Source organism: Pleurodeles waltl, chromosome 8 (assembly GCF_031143425.1).
Source record: "Pleurodeles waltl isolate 20211129_DDA chromosome 8, aPleWal1.hap1.20221129, whole genome shotgun sequence".
In the NCBI taxonomy this organism is placed as follows: Eukaryota; Metazoa; Chordata; class Amphibia; order Caudata; family Salamandridae; genus Pleurodeles; species Pleurodeles waltl.
Window position 1 is genome coordinate 364,770,494 of NC_090447.1, and position 19,513 is coordinate 364,790,006.

A 19,513-nucleotide genomic window follows, 5' to 3' on the forward strand; every position below is an offset into this window, starting at 1 on the left:
TTGCATCATTTTTTACAGCACTTTTAACGTCTGCTCAGAGCAGCCATTAAAAGGGGGTTTCCATTATTTACAATGGGCTCCTATGTACTCTGCAGGAAAGCACCAAAATATTGGAGAGCACATCAAATGTGTCATGAAAGATGACGCTATTGCCCCCTATCCTGCACTATGGTGTGCTGTATTTTAAACACGGTGCACACATGGTGAGGGTCAGGGGGCAGTAAAAGGCAAAAGAAAAGTGGAGCTGCACACAGAGCAGCACCAATTTCCTTAAATATGCACCTATATTTAACAAAATATAGTGTATTACAGTGTATTTTTAATTGTTTACATATTTAGTTCTCTATTGAAAAAGCGTATGGAGTACCACTGAAATACTGAAAAATTCATGAGATGCTTAAAATTTGTTAATAACAAAAGGTGCATTTATTAAAAGACTTTGGGGGTTATTACAACTTTGGAGGAGGTGTTAATCCGTCCCAAAAGTGACGGTAAAGTGACGGATATACCACCAGCTGTATTACTAGTTCCATAGGATATAATGGACTCGTAATACGGCTGGTGGTATATCCGTCACTTTACCATCACTTTTGGGACGGATTAACACCTCCTCCAAAGTTGTAATAACCCCCTTTGTAGGTAGTAGCGTGGTACTCCATAAACTTAAAAAAATATATATCTACAAAAATGTAAATACATTTCCCTACCTATTAACACTTTCTTAAAGTGGTAATATGTAGGAAACAACAATAAAACCCACTGTACCTGTATTTAAGGCCCTAACCCAGAACACAGCTACAGTGTGGTAAAACAATATGCCTGCCTTCTAATTTTGTGAAGGTAATCATCAGCCAATTAAATAGTACTGCCTTGAGATCAGCATGTATAGCAATATACCTCAAAGTTATTGCAGTATTCCATGGTACAATATAACACGAAGGGACACATTTGTTATTCTTTTGCACTACCATTACATCATGCATGGTGTCGCAAGCACAACACAATTCTTAAGTCAGATTTACCAAGTAACTCAAGGCCACCATGCATTGCCCTACATTGCTTGGTAAATCCAGAGAAACACAAGGAAACACAAGTTGCTACATTACTCTGCACATCATATTCTACATTCCCGAAAAAGTTAGTGTACATCCTTTCAGTCATTTTAAGACTACATTTCTTTACACTAGGCTCTACTACACACCTTTCCACTCCACTCTATTGTACGACAAGTCTCAAATGTATGACACATCAATCCACTTAACTGCATGGCACAACATGGCACACTATGACAAGTCACTCTACTTTGTGACATGTCACTTCACTCTACAGCAGTTCATTACATTCTATGACACACTAATGTATGCCACTCCACTGTACTTCCCTCCACTCTACGGTATTCCACTATAGACTACTACAGTGTACACCACTCCATTCTATGTCACTCTACTGTCTGCTACTCCACTGAACACCACTCCAATATCAGCTATTCTAATGTATACCACTCCACTCTAGGCTATTCTACTGTATGCCACTTCACTATATGCCACCACAGGTGCTGGAAGTAGGGGTACAGGGCTCGTTGTAGCACATGTAGAATAATCATACTGCAGTTCAGAAGGTGAATGAATGAGCAATAAAATATCTTTACATTTTGTTTTTATCTGGTAACATTTGCTGTGCTTCAAAGACAGAGGTCAAATGTCAGGCAATAACGTCTGGCAATCGGCTGTCTATTTCTTTTAAAATGAAGATTAGTGTTTACTTTCTCTAACTACAATGCAAGATGATTTTATAAGGTTTTATAAGGTAAACCATGGGGCAATATTGCAGGGATACAATAGACGTGTTTTTTTTTTCTAACACATAAAATTTACATATCTGTCAATGAGCTTCACAAATGTTTCAGACTAGATCAGCAATTCAGAAATCACAAATGAAGCACATTTGTTTGTAATTCCAAAGTGTGATGGAAACAAAGATTTTAATAGGATCAAAATAAATCAAGGCATACTTATTTCCTGAAACTGGATATCCACGTATTATTGTTTATGCACTATTTTTCTGAAAAAATACAGTTTGAGCAAATTTAGTGGCCATTTCAATGTAAAATTTAAAAAATTGCCACCAGCAATGTACTAACCCAATGCCTGCTGAATACCTTTGCTATACTTGTTCTTTTTGTGATGCTTGGAATTTTCACAATCCTCATGACTACAGTGATGTAACATTGAGGCCAGCACACCCACTCTGAAAATTGTGTCAGCACCACTTTACACCACTTCACTCTACACCATTCTACTGTATGCTACGGTACACTACATCACTCTAATGTACGCTATTCCACTGTAAACAACTCTCCTGTACACTATTCCACTGTAAGATACTGCACTATACACTACTCCGGTAAATGCCATTCTAGTCTATGCCAATCCACACTACGCCTCTACACTATATGCTACTCCACTCTACACTATTCCACTCCACTTCATGCCACTCTATGCTATTCTACTGTATGCCACTCTGCTCTATGCCATTCCGCTCAACTCTATTCCACTGTACTTCACTCCACCTTACGCCAGTCCAGTCTTTGCCACTCAAGTCTACTCTGTGCTACAAAACACTATTCCACTGTGTGACACTTTATGCCCCTCCACTCTACCAAAATCTATTCCACTCTATTCTACTCCACTGTACAAACTGTACTCCAGTGTATGCCAGTGTGCAACACTGTAGTCCACTCTATGCCACTCTACCACACTCTACTTCACTCTACCACACTCTCCACAACTCCCTCTATTCCATTCCACCACAATTTACTCCCCTCTACTCTAAAACACACTACTCCACTCTACTTCACTCTATTCTACTACTCCACTCTTCGTTACTCTGTTCAACCATACTGTATTCTACTGGGGTCTATAACACGCATGCTACTCACTGTACTACATTCTACTATACTATGCCTTACTACAATCTGCAAAATTGTATTCTACTTTATGCCACTCCACTCTACTTCACTCTGCAATAGTTTCCCATTCTCTGAAGTATGGCATACCACTCCAGTGTAGGACACACCACTCCACAATATAACACTGTACTCCTATCTAAGCTATGCCACTACACTGTACTCCACTCCACTTGACGGTATTGTATGACACTTCACCCCACTCCTTGTCACTCTATGACACGCCACTCTATGACACACAACTCTACAACACTCTACTCAATCCAAGTCCACTCTAAAAAATTCTACCCCACTATACAACACTCGACTATACTTGGTACTCCCTGTGCAACATTTTACTCCATTCTGTTCCACTCTATGCCACTCTAATCCACTGTATGTCACTCCACTGTAGGCCACTCTTTGGCACTTGACTCTACACCAATCTATACCACTATACTCTACCACACTCTATGGCACGGTAGTGTATGCTTCTCCATCCTACTACACTGTACTCCACTGCGTGCCAGTCCACTCTATGACACTTCCCAACACTTTATGACATGTCACTCCGCTGTATGCCACTGCACTCTGTGCTGCTCTACTGTACACCACTCTACTCGGTGTCACTCAACTCAATGCCATTCCACTGTATGCCATTTCACTCTATGCTACTCCTGTGTACACCACTCCACTCTACCCAATTCCACTCCATGCCATTCCACTCTACTCCATTCTATAGCACTCTACTACACTCAACTCCACTCTACTCCACTGTACAATACTTTAGCCCACTGTACACCTTTGTTCGAAACTCTTCTCCACTATATTTAACTCCATTCTACAAAGCTCTACTAAACTCCATGCCACTCTATCACACTTTTCTACACTCTACCCTATTTTATTTATGACAGAATGTTTGACAGAACCACAATGGCATTTACAATGCCTTTACAACACTGGATCCAAGACAGAAACTTTACAACAAAAGTCTTTATGCCTTTACCAAGAAAATGTAAGTATTGTACAGGTAAGTATAAACCCTTTCTTAATATATGTGTATATTTATATATACATATATGTATTATATATATTTATTTGGTTTATACTTACTTATAATAATAAGAGCATGTGCACTTTGCTGCAGAGTTGTGATTGGCTGCCTACACTTCAATACCAGGAAGTGTTGGCAGCCATCTTGGGACTCAGCTTCAGGTGAGTCGAGGAAACAAAGTGAAAAAAATAAAAGGGACCAGGGTAGGGAGACCCTGACTCCTTAGCTCTGGTGCTGGGGTCCCAGAGGGACCCCCTGCAAGGCAAGAAAGCACTTTAAAAAAATTTTTTGCCATGAATTTGCCATCAGATCGCAATTTCATGAAACAAATTTGAAAAAAACAAGTGCAGGCTCCTGTGCTTGTTTTTAAGAAGTTCCTGGGTGGGCCAAGTCACGGGGGCATTTTTAAATAATGGATGGGGTGCACAGGGCCTCCCTCCTAGGGCATTTTGGTACCCCAGGGACTGCCACCTCCCAGGGGCCTTGTTTATAATGAATGTGCAGGGCCGCACAGCCCCCCCACGCCCGCAGGGTCCACCACCTTCCTCGGGCTTTGATCAGATATAATGCGGAGGGAAGCACTGCCCCCCGTAGCCCAGGGGACATGCCACCTCCCTAGACCACCACCTCCCTGGGTCTTTATTCAAATGCAATACAGGGGGCTGTGCGGCCCACCCGCATCCTCGGGCACTGTCACCTTCCTGGGGCTTTAATCGAATACAATGCGGGTGGGCTTCACTGCCCTCCCACAGACCCAGGGGTCACCACCTCCCCAGGGATTTCATCAAGTTTAATGTACGGCCTCCTTCGCAGCCCTGAGGAGAACAACCTCCCCAGGGCTGAACTAAAATAATAAAGGGGGTTCTTGAGAAATCCCAGCCCTGGGGGCAATCACCTCCCTGGAGCTATTTTATATTGGAGGAGCCTTAGAGGGCCTCAGGGACCACCACCACCCAGGGACGGATCCTGACAAGCCCTGGGATGCCCATCCCTGGGACATAGCTGTTTGCTCTGACTTGCCGGGAGCTTTGACAGCTCCCTCCAAGTCAGAGCAAACACTTTACTTTCTGCAAGTGAGAGCTGTCAAACAGCTCTTACTTTCAGAAAGTGGCATTTTCCTCTTGTTCCCTGCTAACAAATATGTGTGTAGGGAAAGAGATGGAAACAGTGCTCCCAGGTAACTATAACTTGTGCCCTCGCCATGCACTGCTAATTACCCCACAAATTACAGCACTCATGACATCTTTGATAACATCATTTATAATATCAATGTAATACTTGCAGTAACATTTTTGACGAAAAAACTGTGCATGGCAGGGGCACAAGTTATAGTTACCTTAGGGCACCTGTTATAGTTACTTGAGATAACTATAACTATAACACGTGAATTTCTATTTCTACAGCCTTTATATGTAGCATTTATAGATTTACAATCTGCCTTTGACCTGGTCCCCAAAGCTAAACTTTGGGAAATGTCAGGTAGACTGAGGGTCCCAGTCGACATACTACTTTTGCTAAAGTGACTTCACGAAAACACCTACGCAGATGTGAGATGGGGCAAGCAAGGCGAGTCGACCGAAAAAATCCCCGTTAAAATGGGAGTTCGCCAAGGTTGCGTGTTGGCCCCTTTATTATTTACCCCTTTTATTAATGAGGTGGTAAAGGATCTACTCACATGCCAGAAGATGCCCCACCTCTGAATGCACAAAAGATCCCTATTCTCCTTTTTGCGGATGATTCACTTCTCATCTCAAAAACACCAAGGGGGTTGCAAACATTAGTTGACAGATTCAAGCTATTTTGTAGTGAACATGGGTTGGAGGTAAACATCACCAAAACTAAATTGATGGTGCTTTGTTCTGGTTTCAGTAAAAGATGTACCATCAATATTGATGGACTTCCTTTGAACAAGGTTAGCTCCATAGATTATTTGGGTGATAGGCTAACCAGTAAATTATCCTGGGAAAACCAGATTTCGAAGAGTGCGGGGCTGTTCCAATACAGAGCTGCGCCCATACTGCGCTTTTATCGAAGTTCTACAACAAAGGCAGTATCCCCTGCGATCAAAATTTACATAGCCAAAGTGCAGGGAGCTGCCTTGTATGGGGCGGAAGTATGGGGATACAGCAATTGCAGCAAGATATCAGTGGGTGAAAATAATTTTGCGAGGGCTTTAATTGCATGTCCCCGTAGTACACATTTGATTCCTCTTTTTTATGATTTGGGGTTAAATCGAATATCCGATATAGTTGTTTTAAGACCTCTTTTATACTGGATAAGGATATGGACTACTCCTGAGTTGGAAATATATAAGGTCTCATTACTCAACCTACTAAAAAGCCAAAATGTTGCTACAATTCCATGGATCAGACATGTGTCCCATTGGTTGCGTGTGTTGGGACTGGGTGATTACTGGGAAAATCCTTATAATCTAGAGAGACGCCACAAAATGTTTCTAAAATCAGTTTACTGATCCTATGTAAGGGACAACTATATAATCAGCAAATTACACGGTCGTTTGACAAATCTTTATATTGATTTCAAATGGCTTCCACAATATGAACCTTATCTAGATATTATACCCGATCTGCAGGGTAAGAGTTTGTACGCAAGATTTCGGTTTGGAACTCTACCATTGCAGTCCTTAACCAGTAGCTGGGGGCCACCCACTTTTTCTGATATATGCCTTGTATGTGGAGGTGCCTCAGAAACTGTTGCTCATTTTATGTTTTTTTGCCCTGCATATTTTACCCCATGGTCAAGATGGATTCGTAAAATTTGTCGAGATATGGGATTAAATAATTGTACTTTTGCACAAAGGATTTTAAAAAGTCACAGTTCATATGATCTTATTATAGCAGTTAGCAAGTTTTTAGTAGCTGCGTAGCATATACTTTGCTGTTTTTAAAAAAACCAAGGATTTATAAAGATGACTTGGATGGAATTCTTAGGTGTATTTGATTTATTTACATGTATTAATGTTTTATATTGATTATAGATGATTGTATTTAATTGTGATTATTTATTGTCCTGTGTTGCTTTGATGGTCAATGGACCGAATAAAGCTTTCTTCTTCTTCTTCTTCTAACAGGTGAATTTCTATGGTTTGATATGTTCAAAATGCAAAATGTAAGCCTAATTTGAACATCCCTGCAACCTTTGTTTTTTTCGGTAAACTATTTATATATATATATATATATATATCTATATATATTCTAGTGGCAGTCACTACTAGGTAGTTATAGTTAGGACCTAGGCCCATATTTATACTTTTTTAACGCCGCATTTGCGCCACTTTTTGACGCAAAAGCAGCGCAAACTTACAAAATACAATTGTATTTTGTTAGTTTGCACCACTTCTGCATCACATAATGACGCAAATGCGGTGCTAAAAAAGTATAAATATGGGTCCTAGTGTCTATAGAAAAAATGTTTTTTGTTTTGCTGATAACTCTGGTGCCGTTTGATGAATCTTCGTGAAATGTTCAAAGAAACTACAATGTTACTGTCTGGAAAGTTTTTGGGTGATCCGTGACGAAGGGGCCGAGAAAAAGGGGTTCCCAAAATGCTTTTTCCCCATTAATTTTTCCAAAGGGATTTTGAACAGCGATAACACCCAAACGACTGGACGGAATTATGCCAAATTTGTCAGAAAGGTAGCTCTTGGTCCTGAAAGAGCCCTTTTAGTTCTTTTTGTTATTTGGTGTAAATCCGTTCAGTTGTTTTAGAGAGATCAAAGAAAATCCCCATTTTTATATATAGGGATGCAAAAGATTCGTGACCCCTGCGATCTCGTGCTGAGATCTGATTCAGCCAGGTCCAAAAAAAAAGGTTAAAAATAAAGGAAAAAGGTCTAGGGTACGGACATCCTGACCTCTTAGCTCTGGTGGTGGGGCCCTAGAGGGCCAAGGCTAAAAAGCACTTTTAAAAAAAGAAATTGCTGTAAATTAGCAACGGGGTCACAAATCCAGGCATTTTCTGTGCTTGTTTTCTATCAAGCCCCCAAGTGGGCCAGGTCCCAGGGGCATTTCATATTTTAATGCGGTGAGGGCTCTCCTGTCCCCCCCCCACATCCCTGGGGACCGCCACCTCCCTGGGGCTCTAATTATAGTAAATGCCAGAGGGTCACCCAGCCCCCTGCAGCCCTGTTGTCTGCCTCCTCCCTGGGGCATTTGTTACTATGAGGGTGGTCACATGGTGCTGCAGTCAAAAGGGCCACCACCTCCCTGGGGCATTGTGTAAATTTAGTGTGGGGGTCGAGCTGCCCACTGCAGCCCTGGGGACTGCCACCTTCATGGGGCATTGTGAAAATTAAGTGGGGAGCTGCTCTGGGGCCACCACCTCCCCGGGGCTGTTTGTTGGAAGAGGGCCCCCATCAATGATTCAATGATTACCCTGGGGACTGCCACCCCAGTCCCGCTCCTTCTATGTCACAGGTTGCCCACCCCCGGGACATAGCTGTTTGCTGTGGCAAGTCCCTCGTTACGAGCAGAGCTCTCCTCTGTCTTTCTGCCTGCAAAGATGGTATAGCAGTTCACTCTATGTGACAGCAATGCTAGCTCCCACAGGAGGTGGGGAGCCAGCTAGGAACACGGGTCCTTCAGGCTTCCCCCATGGTCCCCTCCATTGTGACTTGGTGCCCTGGGGGGCACCCATGTTGCACCACTGGGCCTCGGGGGATGGTGTCCCTGGGGCTGAGTTCAGCCTTGGTAGATGGGCCACATGGCCTCCCCCCCCAAAAAATGAAATGTTTAGGCTCACATCCCGTTGGGCCCAGATCAGCCTGGGTAGGGGGGGCGTGCAGGGATGGGTTGTTATTGGGGTTGGCTGCAGGGACTGGCCACATGCCATTCCCTGCGGTCAACCCCCAATGCACATGGCTAAAGGCCATGCACAGTACAGGGTGGCGTGGTTACATGGGTTGGTCCCAGTCCTGGCCTCAGGCCAGGCCTCAGGCCAGGCCCTGCGGCCAACCCCGCTGCATATGGCTGAAGGCTGTGCGCAGCACAGGGTTGGGTTGTTATAGGGGTTGGCCATAGTGCCGAGTCGCAGGCCAGCCTCTGCAGCTAACCGCCGCTGCTCACCGCTGAAAGCTGTGCACATCGGTGGTTGGAATAACGTACAGTAATGAAAATTACTTTACATTTTAAAAAACATATAAATTCACTGAAAAACCAAAGGTTACAGGGAGGTTATAGTTTGGAAATAGAATATTAAAAACCTTAGAAATTTACTGAAAAAAACAAAGGTTACAGGGACAACATAGACAGGTTCTGAATTTACTCTTACAAAACCATAGAAATTCAGCAATTAGAGTTCTTTGAAGTAACTATAACTCACGCCCTAAGGTAACTATAACTCGTGCCCTTGCCATGCACTGCTAATTACCCCAGATATTACAGCAGTCATGACAACTTCTATAACATCCTTAAAACTATAAATGAAACACTACCAGTCACATTTTTTAAGAAAAAGCTGTGCACAGTGAGGGTATGAGGTATAGTTACTTTAGGGAGTGAGTTATAGTTACTTGAAACTTATAAGAACTCTAAATATAGCTGCTGAATATATATATATACATGTATATATATATATTCACCCACAAGCCCCTAAACCCTGAAAATATCCTTGCCATCCCAAAACCTATACCCACCCTAAACCCTAAAAATACTCTTGCCGTCCCTAAAAACATGACCACCCTTAAACCTATAATTACCCTTACCATCCCAAACCCCATGCCTGCCCAAAACCCTAAAAATCCCCTTTCCATTTCAAAACCCATACCCACCATAAACCCTAAAAGTGCCCTTGTATCCCAAAATCCATGCCCATCCAAAACCCCAAAAATGCCCTTGCCATCCCAAAAACCCAAACCTACCCTAAACCCTACAATTACCCTTGCCACCATAAAACCCATATCCACCCTAAACCCTAAAATACACTTGCCATCCCAAAACCTACACCCATCCTAAACCCTAAAAATATCTTTACCACCAAAACCCATACCCACACTAATCCATGAAATACCCTTGCCACCCTAAAATCCATACCTTCCTTAAACCCTAATATTACCCTTGCCACCCAAAAACCAATAACCATCCTAAATCCTAAAATTACCCTTGCCACTCAAAACTTCATACCCACCCTAAACACTAAAATTACCCTTACGATCCCAAAAGTTATACCATCCTAAACCCTAAAATTACCCTTTACATCCCAAAACACCAAAACCCATACAACACTAAGGGCCAGATTTACTAAAAAGTGGCACAGCGCGATGCTGCTCTAAAACTGGCAGTGCCGCACTGCGTCACTTTAGTGGCGCAGGGATGCTCCATATTTATTAGAATATGTCGTACTTGTGCGTTTTCCCCTGTGGTGGTGCAAAAGTGAGCTGCGTAGCGCCAACGCAAGCATACTTGCACTATTGTGCAAGGATGTCTGTGTTGAGGAGTTTGATTGTTTTTGTGCGGGAAGATGTCCCTTCCAGAACAAAAACAGTCACTAATGGTGATTTGGAACTTCTGTGTGTGCTGCAGAATGCAGCACACACAGATGTGCCAAAGCGTAATTTTGAAATGATTGTTTATGTTCAGGAAGGGACACCCTCCCGCACATAAACAATCATTTCTGGCATTTTGCTCTTTCTATTTGTGCTTGCAGAATGCAGCACAAATAGATAAAGCAAAGAACAAGGAGGAATAAAAATATTCCTACTCGTTGCACATGGCGCTGCCTCATGTTTACGAGAACACGTAAATCTGGGGCAGCGTCAAAAGCAATGGGTGTTGCAGTGGCACGCCCACAGCAACACCCATTGCATGCCCTTTCCACACAAAGTGCTGCGTGTGAAGGGGCTGTATTTACAAGGTAGCGTTAAGCCACAAAAGGTAGCTTAACACCACCTTGTAAATACAGCGCAGGGCATAGCGCCACCAAAGCGCCACGTAAAGTGACGCTCCAGTGGCTCTAGGGACTCATAAATATGCCCCTAAAATTACCATTACCACCCAGAAACCTGTACCCACCTTTCATCCTAATATATTACCTACTGGTAGTCACCAGTAGGTAGTTACAGACAGACCTAAGGCCTCATTTACAAGAATCTTATACATTGGCTCTGGTGCGTCAGATTTCTTGCGCTGCCCTTCACCCCCTAACAATGCCATGGTAGCGATATATTTACTTTACTGAGCTGCATGGTGCACATTTTCCACAGATGCGTCAGAAATGCTGACACATCTGTGGTGCTAAAGTCATGCATTTCTGGACTAGCATCAAAAAAATGACGCTACTCTAGCAATGCATTGAATACTCCTATTTTAAAAAGCCTTTCCTCAATTCATCACCTGCTCTGAACAGGCATTCAATTTTTGAGACACCGAAGGTGCAGAACGATGCAGTGAAATCTTGTAGATTTCATTGCACCAGTTCTGCATGGCTTTTAAGGGGGGAATGCCTACCCAGCATACATTACACCTGGCGCAGTTATATTGTGGCTCAATGCTTTATTTACTGACTCATTGGTCCCATTGCGCCAGTTTGTAAATACAGCACACTGTAGGTGACTGGTTTGTGCCATTGTTGCATCATTAAAAAATGAGACAACGGTGGTGCAAAGGGCTTGTAAATAACCCCTCAGTTTCCAAAGAAAAAGCTTATTTTATACTTGCCTATATCTTTGACATTGTTTTGGTAAATCTTCACAAAATTTTCCAAGAAAACGTGCCATCTATGGTCTTCTTGTGCATGGAAAGTTTCAGGATGATCTGTCAAGCGGAGACTGCGAAAGGGGGGGCAAGCAAAGTGTGTTTCCCATGTTATTTTCCAAAGACTATTTAGACACGCCTGCCAGCTGAACCGCTGGATGGAATTACACCCAAAAAATTTAAAAGGTATCTTTTGATCCGTAGGTCATGCTTTTTGTAATTTGGTGTAAATATGTACAGTAGTTTTCAAGATATGAAAGGAAATTTGTACAGCTAGAAATGTGAATACTTCACTAATAGTCCCAACCTCTTGCTGAGATTTGACTGGCTGTCAATACCTCAACCTAGAAGTGACGGAAGCCATTTTGGGACTCAGTATTAGGTGAGTCACAAAAACAACAGAAAAAGGATAAGGGGCAGGGTAGGAATAACCTAACCCCCTAGCCTTGGTCCTTGGATCCCCTGGGACCCCACCGGGTCAAAAAAGCATTTTTAAATTTTGGTGTGAAATCAAAAACAAAAGTGCAGTCTCCTGAGCTAAGCTTTAACTTTGCCCCTGGCTGGGCCAGGTACTGGGGGCATACTTATTTTATTAATCAAGGAGCGGGCGTATTGGCCCCCCTTCCTAGGGCTGTTAAAAGTCCTGGGGACCACCACCTCTCATGGGCTATGTTTCCCAAGTGTGCATTGGGACCAGTGGACCCCTCTGGGCCCTGGGGACCACCGCCTCCTTAGGGCAAGAAACAAAAAATGAATAGGGGGGCCTGCAGACCCCTCCTCCCAGGCCCTGGGGACCACCACTTCCCTGGAGCTACATTATTGAAATATGCAGAAGGGCCCTGTAGATCACCTGGGCCCCAGGGACCACTTCCTCCGGGGCAAGAAACATAAACTTAATAGGGGGTCCCTCAGACCCTCCCAGGCCCTGGGGACCAGCTCCTCCCTTGGGCTCCATTATTCAATATTTTCCAGGGGGCTGCTCGGACCCTCCCGGGGACCATCATCTCACTAGGGCTAAATGCAACATATTGTTGGAGGGCCACGTGGATCCCCCCAGGCCTGGGAACCCCCACCTCCCTGGGCTGCAATGGAATTAACAAGGGAGTCCGCGGGGACCCCCACAGCTCTGGGGACCACTTCCTCCCAAGGGCAAAGTAGATATGAAGAAAGATCGAGGGGGTGCGTGGCCCCCCTCCTGCAGCCATATATGACTCTGGGGACCCTCCAGGGCCGGCTTCTGCCACCTGCCAAAGTGCCCACCCTCAGGAGGTAGCTGTTTGCTTCTGCTTGGCAGGAGCTGTGACAGCTCTCACCAAACAAAAGGAAACATAACTTTGTTAAAACTGCTCCCACTTGCTGGGAATGGAGTTTTCATCTCTTTCTATGCCCACTGTCATGCAGACATTGAAAGATATTAAAAGATTGCTCTGCATGCAGAGAACTGCATTTTTAGCAACTCCCTGTGTGCAGGAGCAATTACGGCTCCCACAAGAGTCAGTGAATCAGCTGAGAACGTGGGGGCCTTGAGGCCCTCTCCACTGGTCCCCTAGTCATTCTAACTTTGTGTGCATGACCAAGGCAAAACAAATGTGTTTTCTCTGCATTTCCACCATAAACAGTTACTTGTAAGTCTTTATGGAGGTGTTTTCATCCTTGTTTTTAGTGTCTGAGACGAGGGGGCTCTTTCTTGTCATCTGCTGCTGAGACCAGAAATCATGTTCCAAACTTTTAAAAAGTATGTGAGTATGTAAACTTCCCTAGAAGACATGCCAGTTTGGCCGAGCTCCATATACATTAGTGATATGCAAAGTCTTCCCTCCCATTTTCCTTGGAAGATGGAAAGCTTACTAAAAGGACAAGGACAAAGTCTAGGGTTGAAGCCACCCATGATGTAACACTGTTACTTTTACTTTCAGAAGTGTTTCTTAATTCAGGAAAGTAAGCACCTTTACAATGACACTGGATACCACAGCAGTGCACTTATGGGTGTGCTTACTTTACTGGAGTCCCAAAACCTACACTTCCTACCACGTATTAGGGCCTTATAGGTAGGTGGTCAGAGACAATTATAATTAGGTCTAAATTACAAATACCATTTTAAACAGAGCACTGGCCCTGGGACTGGTTAGCAGTTCCCAGGGCACAGTCAGAGTCAGAAAACATCAGCTAAAAATGCAGGCGAAAAGTGAGGGAGCTTCTGCAATCAGCCCAGTTTTCCCAACAAATACCTATCTACCAGTGGAATTGAACAATTTGAAACCAGAAAGTCTGGAATCAATCCGGTCTTCCCCACTTGTTCAATCTGTTGTTCAATTTTACTATGCCTCCTTTTCCTTCATTATCACATACAGGAACGCCTTGAAATATATGAGTTTGTGATGAGGGTGGTACAAAACCTTCTCTTGTGTTTGATTTAACAAACTATAATGTTGTTCAATGTATACTGACAACATACTAAACCCAGAAGGTGTGCATCACAAAAGTGCCTCTTGATTCACTAATGGCATTGTTGTAAGGGCAGGGGAAGCATGCATGTTCCTAAGATCATTTTTAAAAACTATCACTTTAATAAATGCTTCTCAATGCACGGATATAAAATGATGTGTTAAGGTGAAACACTTCTACATGTTAATTATTGGGATGGAAAAGCCCTCTGCTTTGTTAAAGATGTGTACTGTTGTCTGGATCCCTAATGGAGATTTTTTTTCATAGGTGAACATGGATCATGTGTGTTCACCATGACAGAGGCCTGTCTCATGAATTGCGGTCTTGTTGGACCATAAGGGACACCCAAAGTGCTACCCTCATAGTGGTGGAAGGATCCTGCCTTCAGTAATAGCTAAGCAGTGCAAGTGTAAAAGGCGGCATACTGTGTAGCATTGAGTAATAGTGAACAGGTCCTCTTTACCCTGTGTCCCTGATGGCGTACAAACTCACTCACCTTTTTGAAAGTTCTGCTGCTGTGTGCTTAACTCACCCTTCGCCTTCATCAGGTAGATGTAGAGTGCTGTGCAGCACAGGGGTAGTGACGCTGTGCTGGATGTATGTGTGCTTGGCAAAGGTACAGTAAAGGGATAGAGTAGTACTGTGTAGAACATGTGGGATTAGCACAAGCACTAAGGTGGTCATTACAACCTTGGCGGTCTTTTAACAAGACCGCCGAGGGACCGCCGTGTGGAAGATCACCAGTGGTGGCGGTTTGCCGCTCGGCCTATTATGACCGTTGGCAGCTCTCCGTCTTTTTACGGACAGAGAGCCGCCAACAGCCTTACTGGTGGGAGGCGGGGAAGTGGAGGTTGCTCCACCTCCACCGCCACGCCAACAAAACACCGCCCAGTGAATCATGTCCTGTGATTCGCTGTGGCGGTGTTCTGTTGGCGGTGTGGTGTCGGCGGAGCTGCCCCCATGGCTCCCGTTCCCTCCCGGAGGATCGACGGAACAGATAAGTTGATCGTCCGTTAGGGGAGGGGGGTGGGGGGGTGTTGTGTGGTGCATGGGGATGTGCGTCTGTGTATGTAGAGGGGGTGTGTGAGTGCGTGTATGCTTGCGGGGTGTTGCGTGTTTTGGGAATGAGTGCGTGTATGTCTGTGGGTATGTCTGTATGGATGTGTGCGTGTATGTTTGTATGTGGGTGTGCGTATCTGACTGTGTGTGTGGATGTAGGCATGTATGTCGGCGTGTGTGCGTGTATGTGTGTAGGTGGTGGCGGCGTGCATGTCGTGTGGGTATGAGTGATGTGATGTTGGGGGTTGGGGTGGGGAGGGGCCCTGCCACCTTTGGGGGGTGGCAGGGGTGGTGGGCGGTGTAGGTAGGGATTCGGGTGGGGGAGACCCCTATCAGTGCCAGGGAAGGAATTCCCTGGCACTGAAAGTGCTTACCGCCATGGATTTCATGGCGGTTCAAACCGCAGGAAATCCACGGCGGTAAGCCGGGTCAAAATACCGCCGGCGGTATAGTGACAGCCGCCGGGTTGGAGACCCAGATCTCTAGCCCGGCGGTCGTCTCCTCCCTGGCGGACAGAACGGAGAACCGGCGGATGACCATGGCGGTAACCACCATGGTCATAATACATTAAAAAAAGACCGCCAGCCTGTTGGCGGTCTTACCGCCGCTTCTCCGCCTTCTGCCAGGGTCATAATGACCCCCTAAGTGTCTGTAGAAATACATGAAATGAAAGATGAAATGTAGTGCAGTGATAAACAATGGAAGCATGTACTGAGTATTTGTGTTCTTACATGAAGGTACAATACATGAAGGATGAAGTGTGTGCTGCTTGCACATGGTGAGTGTATGCTGGCAGAGTGTGTCTTTTTAAATAGCATACTCTGGTACAGTAAGGAAGGGCTACAGAACTGAGCAGAGAATGCAGAATTAATGCGTGTGCTGAATACATGTGTGGCTGCAGTGGCACAGTGCAAGAAGGTAGCAACACTGGAGAGTAAGTGTGCTGCGAAAGTACAATAAGTGTGCCTACAATGGTACATTACATGGAGAACAATGGGCTCCATTTAAGTAGCACAGGCCTGCCTGGTGAAGACGTTTGCAGGAAAGGAATCCTCCAGACAGATTTGTCTATTGCTGCATTCTTGTGAGCTGAGTGGGACACACTGGAGGAAGGCACTCTCCCCTTGTACTTCAGAAGATTGGCCTATGTTAAAGTGATAGATCACAAGGAAGGAGCCTGGAGACATCTCCGGAAATGAGATGGTGATAATAAGGGAATTATAAAGAGTAGGGCTGGGAGCGTGGGATTAACCTTTTTATGCACATATCATTATGTCTGACATTCTGGTATGAACTCTGGTCACTCCTATGAATTGTGTTGTGGGTCAGTCAGATTCAGAGTCTTGCTTGATGTGACAGGCATCCTTTCAGGAGGAAAGAAGAAAAGGAGAAATGTACACTTCAAAAGAAGCAGAACCCTAACGTAAAACTTCAAAGGCTCAGACCCTAAATCACATTTGGTGTCTGTAAAAGGATTATAAGAAGGGGAGGTTGAGACCCCCAAACGTTATCATATACAAAGTAGCCAGATGAGCTGTGTGAGGAGGGAAAGCTCTACAAGACTTCTTCCTGTGACAAGAACAGGGGCAAAGACCTGCTATCCTCCCTGCTGGATGATGGGACATCACCAACCAAGGAAAACCAGGACCACCTGCCCTGGAGCTTGGAACACAAACATGTGCCTATTTGCAAGACCAGTGTGCCTTGTGAGAAACAGGAGAGTGTTGGAATAAGCGTGAAATAGTGCTCCGTGGGACTTGCAACCCTGTACTGCCATGCTGCAGTGGCCCCTTTTGCCAGGAGGGGCTACCAGTAAAGTTGCTACTGTGAGAGTGCTGAGACTTGTAATCACTGTGGTGGAGTCATTTACACCCAATAAGTCTATGGCTGTGCTGTAAAGTATTGCAGCAACCCCTGTATGCCAGGAGAGGCTGCCGGTACCAATGTTGCCAAGAAGTTTTGGGGCCTTCACTCAGGTAAAACACTGAGGCTGGGTAGTGGGGTCAAGGCTGCACAGTGGACAAATTGCCCGTCAAACCCCAAGGCCTGCTAAGGACACCGCTGACAATGTTGCACCCTTGCTAGGCTCCAGTCAGGAGCAGTGGAAAGAATTCCCTATCAAGCTGGGGAACCCTCCATGCTGGAGACCCCACACCCACTGGGGAAGGTCAACTTACTGCATCTTTGCCAGTTGAGAGGCTCCGGCAGAGCTGCTTAGGATAAAAAGAGGATGTGCCAAAAGGCGCTGCTGCATGAGCCATGAGCACCCTGACCTCTCCGGGCAGGATCAGAACTCGTGGTTGCTTGTGGTGAGGGCACTTGCTACACCACTGAATGCTTTCTTGCTTTTGGTTGGATAAGACTTTAACTGGGCATGTTGGGCCTCAAGGGACTCACTGCTAACAGTGCTGTGGCACCATAGACACTTTTTGGTAAATCTTGAAGAATCAAAGGGGAACTCTTGAGAATGGCTACCAATTCCTTTGCATGTGTAGAGTTAGGAATACAATACTTGTTTTTTCTTATTAAAGCAAGTATTTGACTGGACATTGATTTATTGTTTGCACTGACTTAGGAGTCATGTTCATTTACCTTTATCTGCACCCTGACCACCCCTCCACACACACACACACACTCACAAATACACACACAGAAGCCATTGACTGCTCGTCAGCAGCTACCACTGGACTGAGAGTCAAGTGCACAAGTGGTACTGGGCACAGTTTCTCAAGATCCATAGTAGGTTGGGCCCCAGGATATCAGGTGTAAAATGTCTCATCTCCCATGTTTGGTCCCAGTAGTCCCCGCTTGTCTTATGGCCCTCTGAATGAGGTTCTGACATTAATAAAATACAAGTGTATGAATTTTTAAGAGAAATTATCATCTTTTTTCATGGTTGTTATAATATCTTTTTTTATAAATGAAGATTTTCCTAAAGGTAATTGGTACTGGGCACGTTTCTTTCCTTTACTTTAGTTAATGTGTAAATAAACGCTTGATGTTTGTTTAATATATTTCAAAATGTAAATGCGCAGCCAAATAAACAGCAGCCCAGTGCTCCTGTTCTCCAGGGGCCTGCATGTAAAGGTAAAGAAGGCAACAAGCGTCCCATGTGCCATACTTTGCGTATCGCTGGTCTAGTTGATGGGTATGTGTAGAGTTCCATAGACTTGCTGGAGAGATTCATCTTCAATTCACGTGATTCTGGGTAAATCACTTTTTCTCACTGTGTCGTAAGTTGTAAATATGCATCATGTATTTTTGTAAACATGGGCTGTGTATGTTTCATAACGTGTAATCTCATTCCCAATAAAAAACTTGCCACGTCTGTGTCTACCCATTCAGTTACCATGCGCTAACATATTGCCATGCCATTGCAGTGTTACTATCAGCAACATATAAACAACATCCGGTTGAAACGGTTAGCTCCAAATTTTACTTAAATAAGCAGTCACTAAGTGGCATGAAAGAAAAGTGAGTAAACCAACATGATTCATTTCGTGGTCTGCTCTTTGTAGGATGAATTATTTCCCAGATGCAGAGTGTTGTAGGAAATGTAACACCGCCGCCTGTTAGTGACTTTGAAGTGCAAACTATCATTTTTTTTTTTCTATAATTGATAAGGGGCAGTTGCCAAGTTCATCTGGATTTAAATACCAAAGAGCAACCCTTGCCAGGCTGTCAAAATCAGCATGCCAAAAAGAGCTCGACAGAGGGAATGTTTGGAATGCAGGATCAGGTGAAAAACAACTCGTCTCTCATTGTGATGGTGGTGATCCCACAACACATCAAGACAGACTTCACTGACATCAATTCACGTACAAATGTCTGGCAAGAATTCCATTTCCGAAGTGGCAGTATTTTTGGCTCCCTCATCACAGCCTTGGGGTGCAAGGGCAAACAATTTGGGAATGAACCTGTGATCGCACCACGAGATCCAAACCTTTATTAATACTATATAATGGATCCTGCGCTAGAGGACGATGGATTGAAAGGGACATATGTTTGAGGGGCTGTCACCAATGGGAATTGTGAGAGCCAACAAATCAATAATGAATCAACAATATTCAATGTTATGCAGTCAATAATCACACCAGTTTAGTAACAAGAATACATAAGTTTATTTCCCTATATTAACAATGCTAAGGTCACGAAGATAACTCTGAAACACAAATGATAAGCATATAGAATCAATAGCAGCTCATTAAAACGGCGTATGTATCTCAATTTGATTAATGCAGTTAAACAAATTATCTCCAAAAGAATCACACTTCTTAATAATACAAAAACCGGTAATGATGG